The 8,231-nt window shown below is 53.7% G+C and overlaps 1 long non-coding RNA gene across 1 annotated transcript; it reads left to right on the top strand.

The window, feature by feature from the left end:
* Nucleotides 1-4,121: 4,121 nt before the first annotated feature.
* On the top strand, nt 4,122-8,027 carry LOC143940889 (uncharacterized). Its single transcript, XR_013263950.1, has 2 exons — nt 4,122-4,469; nt 7,135-8,027. It is a non-coding gene; the product is annotated as an uncharacterized LOC143940889 (long non-coding RNA).
* Nucleotides 8,028-8,231: the final 204 nt, after the last annotated feature.

Below are 8,231 nucleotides of genomic sequence, written 5' to 3'. Positions count from 1 at the left end.
AGCAGGCTGGAGAAGACATCAGGGAAGAAATGGGAAGAAATGGGGGACACCGGACATCACCGTCACCCGATGCCCACCCGAGACAAGGCAAGTGCTGGGGAGATGGGCGGCACAGTGGCAGCTTTTTCAGGCTTGTCGGTGATTACACACCAAGGATCGAAGAACCTCAATGGATATAGGCGTGGAAACAGTTTATTTAAAACATTTTGCTTGTCTTGCAAAACACTCTCAAACCAAGGTTTTACTGTATATGTAAAGTGCTGTGTAAATTGATGGCGCTATAACAGTATCTCATGGGCAGAGGACAGAGTGGGGGGTTGTAGTCAGTGGGGGGGGTTGTAGTCAGTGACGCCTCCTTCGCTGGCCCCGGCTACCTGGAGACGTGCTCAAAATGAGCGGACTTTTCTCCGGGCGGGAAAAGTCCGTTCATTTCAAAAGTACGGCGGACTGGCACACGCACGGCCGGATTGTCCGCTGAAATGCGAGTCCGACGGAAAGATTGGACTGCAAAACTACTTTCTAAGCCCGCCGTACTTTTGGGTAAAACAAAAGTCCGCCTGAGGCTACACACGGGGGGATTGTTTGATCGTGTGTACGCGGCATAAGAGTACCTGAACTTCCTTTCCAACCCTCTGATCCCATGTTAAGAGACTGTTCATTGTCTACGGTTTTTGCAAATAAAATCCATTTAAGTGGATCTGTCGTCAGTCTCTCAAGTTACTGGGCCATCTACCACGGGACACCCCGTGGCCCAATCTAACCAGCAGCTCCTTCGGGGGTTAGTGCTACATTTGTATATATCTCTTTGGGATGTGGTGCCCTTGATCCCCTGACATCTGGCAGGTTTAATACATCTTATTTTGGTGGCATTTCATGACAACTTTGTTTTTTTTAAATATATAAAAGTCCCGACCCCAACCTGATAGAACACCTTGGGGATGAATTAGAGCAGAGACTGCGAGCCAGGACTTCTCATCCACATCAGTGCCTGACCCCACCAATGTTCTTCTGCAAGAATAGTCAAACATTCCCATAGACACACTCCAAAACCTTGTGGACAACCTCCCCAGAAGAGTTGAAGCTGTTATAGCTGCAAAGGGTGGGCCAACTCAATATTGAGCCCTACGGAATAAGACTGGGATGCCATTAAATTTCATGTAAAGGCAGGTGTCCCAATACTTTTGATAATATAGTGTTTGTATACACAGACGTTTAGAAATAAATGTAAACAAACATATTAAAACATGAAATCATGGATGGTGTCAATAGGGCAGTGACCAGTGTCAGTAAAACAGGGGAATATGTGCCGCATGTGGTGATTAGGATGTGCCCAGGCTCACCCTGTGGGCATACCGTTGGGAATGCCACAACCCTGGTATCCTCTTCAACAGCGGGCGGTCCGCTTTCAGATAAAAGTGGTCTCTGCAATGGATTTGTCGCAAGATCACTTTTATCGTCGGCGGGAGAAGGGCCCCCCCCCCGCCGTGCTGCGTCATCTCCACCGCTTACCAGAGCCGTCTGTAGTGGCAGAGATGATCCTGTCCTCTTCCCTGTGAGGCTGGATGCCACGTGAGGGAAAGATGCCCCCACTCTGCTCCATATAGGGTGCCCACGTGTCCCGGATTGCCCGGGATTATCCCGTAATTTACATTTTTGTCCCCGGTCACGTGCACCTTCATTCCGGGACAATACAGTGTCCCGGAATGAAACTGACACTGGGAACCAGGGCCGATCCTAGGTGGGTGCAGTTCACCCGGGCGCCACAGAGGTGGGGGGCGGTCAAGCGCCAGAGTGCTCCCCTCCCTCCTCCTCCTTTCCTTGTCGTGAGGGGGGATTTGTGCTGGGAGAATGGATTGGGGGGGTTATTGCTAGAAGGGGGGATTGGGGAGAATTTGTGTTAGGAGGGGGTTGGGGGGATTTGTCCTGGGAGAATGGATTGGGGGGGTTATTGCTAGAAGGAGGGATTGGGAGGATTTTTGCAAGGAGGAGGGACTGGGTGGATTAGTGATTTGGGGGATTTGTTCTAGGAGGAGGGATTGGGGGGTAGATTTCTGCTAGGAGGGGGGATAGGGGTGGGATGTGAGTTGGTGGGGGGGCATATAACTGTGTAGTGGATACTCCCACTTTGAATTAGATATAATGATGAAAAGTGACCCGCTGCCGCAGGCACCCGATATCTTATGGGTATGTAATGTGATTGGTATATATATGGAATGGAGGGGCTGCTGTAGTGATTGGCAAATGAATTGATGCATCAAAGCTGACATGACATCGGTGTACAAGGATGTAATTAATGGCGATTCCAATAATGTGACAATAATGAGCAAATAAATATCCAACACGTGAGAATTCATATAATACAATCCAGAGCACTTTAGGTGCTGATAACAGTAATAAATATATGAAAAGAAGGTGGAGATGAATGTATAAAATACGGAGGATTCATCTGTCAATGTGCAGCGATTGCTATGAAGACAGCAGAATATTAATAGTGATTTATAAACAGACGACTCCGAAGTAAAGGGGAAGATGAGAAATCTGAGGCGACTTTCACACTGAAAAATAGCGGCAATTTACCGCCGATCCCCCCACCCCCCCCCCCCCCAGTGTGAAAGTGCCCTAAATTGTTCTCTCTTGTAATCCTAGGGTCCCTAATCATGGAGGAAGTTTTCTGGCCCCTGACATTCAGGGTGTCAGGGGCTCCTGTCATGGAGGAAATCGGGGGCCCCTGTCATGGAGGAAATCGGGGGGGCCCCTGTCATGGAGGAAATCGGGGGGGCCCCTGTCATGGAGGAAATCGGGGGGGCCCCTGTCATGGAGGAAATCGGGGGCCCCTGTCCAAGAGGGTGTGGGGGGCCCCTGTCACGGAGGGTGTCGGGGGGGCCCCTGTCACGGAGGGTGTCGGGGGCCCCTAATCATGGAGGAAGTTTTCTGGCCCCTGACATTCAGGAGGTCAGGGGCTCCTGTCATGGAGGAAATTGGGGGCCCCTGTCATAGAGGAAATCAGGGGGGCCCCTGTCCAAGAGGGTGTGGAGGGCCCCTGTCACGGAGGGTGTCGGGGGCCCCTCTGTCACGGAGGGTGTCGGGGGCCCCTGTCACGGAGGGTGTCGGGGGGGGCCCCTGTCACGGAGGGTGTCGGGGGGGGCCCCTGTCACGGAGGGTGTCGGGGGGGGCCCCTGTCACGGAGGGTGTCGGGGGGGGCCCCTGTCACGGAGGGTGTCGGGGGGGGCCCCTGTCACGGAGGGTGTCGGGGGGGGCCCCTGTCACGGAGGGTGTCGGGGGGGGCCCCTGTCACGGAGGGTGTCGGGGGGGGCCCCTGTCACGGAGGGTGTCGGGGGGGGCCTCTGTCACGGAGGGTGTCGGGGGGGGCCTCTGTCACGGAGGGTGTCGGGGGGGGCCTCTGTCACGGAGGGTGTCGGGGGGGCCTCTGTCACGGAGGGTGTCGGGGGGGGGCCTCTGTCACGGAGGGTGTCGGGGGGGGGCCTCTGTCACGGAGGGTGTCGGGGGGGGGCCTCTGTCACGGAGGGTGTCGGGGGGGGCCTCTGTCACGGAGGGTGTGGGGGGGGCCTCTGTCACGGAGGGTGTGGGGGGGGCCTCTGTCACGGAGGGTGTGGGGGGGGCCCCTGTCACGGAGGGTGTCGGGGGGCCCCTGTCACGGAGGGTCTCGGGGGCCCCTGTCACGGAGGGTGTCGGGGGGCCCCTGTCACGGAGGGTGTCGGGGGGCCCCTGTCACGGAGGGTGTCGGGGGGCCTCTGTCACGGAGGGTGTGGGGGGCCCCTGTCACGGAGGGTGTCGGGGGGCCCCTGTCACGGAGGGTGTCGGGGGGCCCCTGTCACGGAGGGTGTGGGGGGCCCCTGTCACGGAGGGTGTCGGGGGCTCCTGTCACGGAGGGTGTCGGGGGCCACTGCCCGGGATTTCTCTTCCCTCAGACCAGAAAGGAGGAGAGAAAACACCGAGACGGATCATTGACAGCCAGCGGGGGTCACACACAACATTTCGGGGCAGTTCGGGAGAGACAGACCCCTCCCCCATCCCCGCACTGGACCCGCCTCCCCGCTAAGGTGAGATCAGAGCTAATGACACTTACTATGTCTCCAAAAAAGCTGGGGGGTGTAGTTTGCGGTTATTCCACTGGAAGGCGCTGTGTCCGATCAGTCAAAAGAGCGGTGAGAAGATACGCCCCTCTCCGTGACGCAGCCGACAATCCAATGGTCAAAATGGCGCCGCTAAGCTGTCTTATACTCGCGATGACGTCATCCGCCGCCCCCTCCGCCAATCAGGAAGCGCGCGTCCCCCCCACCTCACCCCCCCGCACAGAGCACAAGCTGGCTGTCTCACACTCACAGCCCCGATGTACAGACAGGAGAGGAGTCGGGTTACTCCTCCCTCCAGCCTCTATCCCCTTGTCACATGACTGGAGGAGGAAGAGGACGTTTCACATTCACACGGTGACTGCAGATACAAAAGAGGTGAGTGGGGAAGACAACTTACCTCACACCTACCCTTTCTACTCCTCCAGCAACTCTCCTCTATTCTTTGGACACCCCCCAGACACCACCTCTCTTCCTCACCCCCCTCCCAGACACCCCCCTCTCTTCCTCACCCCCCTCCCAGACACCCCCACTATTCCTCACCCCCCCAGACACCCCCTCTCTTCCTCACCTCCCCCCACACCCCCTCTCTTCCTCACCCCCCTCCCAGACACCCCCTCTCTTCCTCACCTCCCTCCCCCCCAGACACCCCCTCTCTTCCTCACCTCCCTCCCCCCCAGACACCCCCTCTCTTCCTCACCCCCCTCCCAGACACCCCCTCACCTCCCTCCCAGACACCCCCTCTCTTCCTCACCTCCCTCCCCCAGACACCCCCTCTCTTCCTCACCTCCCTCCCAGACACCCCCTCTCTTCCTCACCTCCCTCCCAGACACCCCCTCTCTTCCTCACCTCCCTCCCCCCAGACACCCCCTCTCTTCCTCACCCCCCTCCCAGACACCCCCTCTCTTCCTCACCCCCCTCCCAGACACCCCCTCTCTTCCTCACCTCCCCCCCCCAGACACCCCCTCTCTTCCTCACCTCCCCCCCCCCCCCAGACACCCCCTCTCTTACCTCACCTCCCCCCACACCCCCTCTCTTCCTCACCCCCCTCCCAGACACCCCCTCTCTTCCTCACCCCCCCCCCCCCCCCAGACACCCCCTCTCTTCCTCACCACCCCCCCCAGACACCCCCTCTCTTCCTCACCACCCCCCCCAGACACCCCTCTCTTCCTCACCTCCCCCCCAGACACCCCCTCTCTTCCTCACCTCCCCCCCAGACACCCCCTCTCTTCCTCACCACCCCCCCCCCCCCCAGACACCCCCTCTCTTCCTCACCTCCCCCCAGACACCCCCCTCTCTTCCTCCCCCCCCCAGACACCCCCTCTCTTCCTCACCACCCCCCCAGACACCCCCTCTCTACCCCACCCTCCCCTTGACCCTCATTGACATTTTTGAGTATCTTGTTTCTGTTGTTGAGGGACCCCACCCTATTGGATGGGGCGGTTTTTGATTTGCGATAAGCGGTAATCCTGGACTATTGACCCCGGTGTTTTTATCAATTATTTAGTCAGGTCCCCCCAAAAAAATACCTGAGACGTGACAATTGCTGTCACAGGGATGTTTACATTTCTTGTGACAGCAATTAAAGTGATTAAAAAAATAAGAAAACATATTTTTTTTTTTAAAATACCCCATCCCTCCGCGCCCGCACCCGCCAATGTAAACCGTGTTCAAACCACAAACGTGAGGTATTGCCGCGATCGTTCGAGCAAGAGCAATAATTCTAGCACAATACCTTCTCTGTGACTAAACGGGTAACCACAAAAATATTTTTAAAGCGTCACCTATGGAGATTTTTAAGTACTGTAGTTTGTCGCCATTCCATGAGTGTGCGCAATTTCAAAGCATGACATGTTGGGTATCTATTTACTCGGTGTAACATCATCTTTTTTTCATATAATGCAAAAAGTTGGGCCAACTTTACTGCTTAGGTTTTTTTTTTTTTAATTCATTGAAGTGTATTTATTTTCAAACAATTGCATTTGAAAGACCACTGCGCAAATAGTGTGACATAAAATATTTAAACAACCACCATTTTTTTTTCTCTATGGTCTCTGCTAAACTTTATAATGTTTTTGGGGGTTCCAAGTAATTCAGACAAAAAAAAAAAATTCAGACTTTACCAAGTGTCAGAAAAAGCCTGGTCTTGAAGTGGTTAAATCCATGTAGTGTTGTTTGAATACATAAGTGCTTTTGCAGCCTGAGCAGTGGTGCTGCTTTGTCCCTCTGCATGATGGGTCATCACACAGCTTACCCTGCAGACTCTCTACTTCTCCCTGCCAGAGCTGCTGGGCTAGAGAAGAGGAGAAAAAGGACTCTGCGGGTTCTGGATGACGGTCCCACCTAACACTCAGACAGCAGGAGGGCAAGGATTGGCTGCAGAATATCCTGGGAAGGGAAAGCCCACCCAGGGAGCCACGTAGGGCTGCTGGAAACTATAAGGATTTGTGGGTGATGTAGTCCCCATCTGGAGACGTTAAACTGAGCAACTTGGTGGTACTACAAGTCCCAAAAGAAAGTTGTGCCAGATGGAGAAGTCTGGGCTTGGAGGCGAGACCCCGATCACTGTAACGAGCCAATGACTTGGCTCTTTAAACATGTGATCAGCTGTGTCTAATCACAACCAATCACATGTAAATATGGAAGTTCCATTCATCGGTTCCCCTCACCTCACATTGACAGTGTGTGAGGAGAGGAGAGCCAATCGGGCATTTCCTCGCAGAAGAGACCTGTACAGATAATCGGGACACTGATTATCAATGCTGCATATCGGTGCCACCTCAGTGCCCATAAGTGTCGCCTCCTGAGCACATCATTCTTTTTCTGTCTGTATGTACACTGCACAGTGCCACTTCTCTTGTCCCCTGTGCTGGGTATAATTCTCAGTATCTGTTCTTATTTGGCATGTAAGGAATCAGCACAGTACCACTTCTCTTGTCCTGTATGCTTGGTGTAATTCTCTATAATGCTCTAATTCTTTCTGGACTCTACAAACATTGGTGTGGCACTAACTGCTTTTCTTATGTTTTTGGATTTCTTCCAGGACCCTCATGGAAGTGGGATTGCTGTGCCATATGAGACCACCTCTGAAGCTAATTGGCATGATTATCTGAATGGATCACCTGCACTATTTGGTATTAAAAACAGAAGATCTACTACATCTTACACAAGTACATAGATTGTCAGCTGTCTGGTATCGGGAAATGGTGGGTCGCTTTATAGGGTTGTGAGGTGCCCCTTATGATAGGAATGGGCGGGGAATCGTACATTGCAGGTTATTGGGTACAGGTGCGGATGTAAGATGGAGTCACAGTTTGGAGGGTGATCCTTAACACCCCTTTCACACCAGGGCGTTTTGCAGGCGCTGTAGCGTTAGAAATAGCGCCTGCAATCCGCCCTAAAGAAGCTGCACCATTGTCTGTAGTGTGAAAGCCCCGAGGGCTTTCACACTACAGCGGTGCGCTGGCAGGACGTCAGAAAAAAGTCCTGCCAGCAGCTTCTTTGGAGCAGTGAAGGAGCGGTGTGTTTACCGCTCCTCCACCGCTGCTCCCCATTGAAATCAATGGGGCAGCGCTGTAATACCGCCGGAAAAACGCAGCTATTGCGGCGTATTACTGGCGGTTTTAACCCTTTCGCGGCCGCTAGTGGGGGTAAAAGCGCCCCACCAGCGGCCAAAATGCGCCGCAAATCCGGCGGTAAAACGCCGCTAAAAATACCGGCGTTTTACCGCCGACGCAATGGGCGGTGTGGTGTGAAAGGGGTCTAAGAAAGGCAAGGGGGGTGAACATCACAGATTAGGAGGTGCTCATTCCTAGCTACGTAAAAAAAAGTGAAGGCAGGCCTTCACCATTCTTGATAGGCCCCAGTAATGTAAAAATGTTTACTAAATTGTATTACTGTCTTTTGTAAAACCTAATAAAAATTATTGAAACAGTCCATATTTTTTGTTTTGTTATGTTACCTGAGTATGGATCTAGGTTTGTCCCAAGCATGTTTGAAGCCATTTACTGTTGACTGTCTCACTACCTCTGTTGGTAGTTTATTCCAAGCATCAACTACCCGTTCAGTAAAATGTTAGTTTCTACCCGTCTCTAGACTCGTTCTATCTTATCGATGGCTTACAGTTGGCATGTTTATGGA

Source organism: Lithobates pipiens, unplaced genomic scaffold (genome assembly GCF_037356315.1).
Source record: "Lithobates pipiens isolate NorthernLeopardFrog02 unplaced genomic scaffold, aLitPip1_a1.2 Scaffold_10, whole genome shotgun sequence".
Lineage (NCBI taxonomy): Eukaryota > Metazoa > Chordata > Amphibia > Anura > Ranidae > Lithobates > Lithobates pipiens.
The sequence above is the reverse complement of the archived record's forward strand: the minus strand, read 5'-3'. Positions and strand labels throughout refer to the sequence as shown.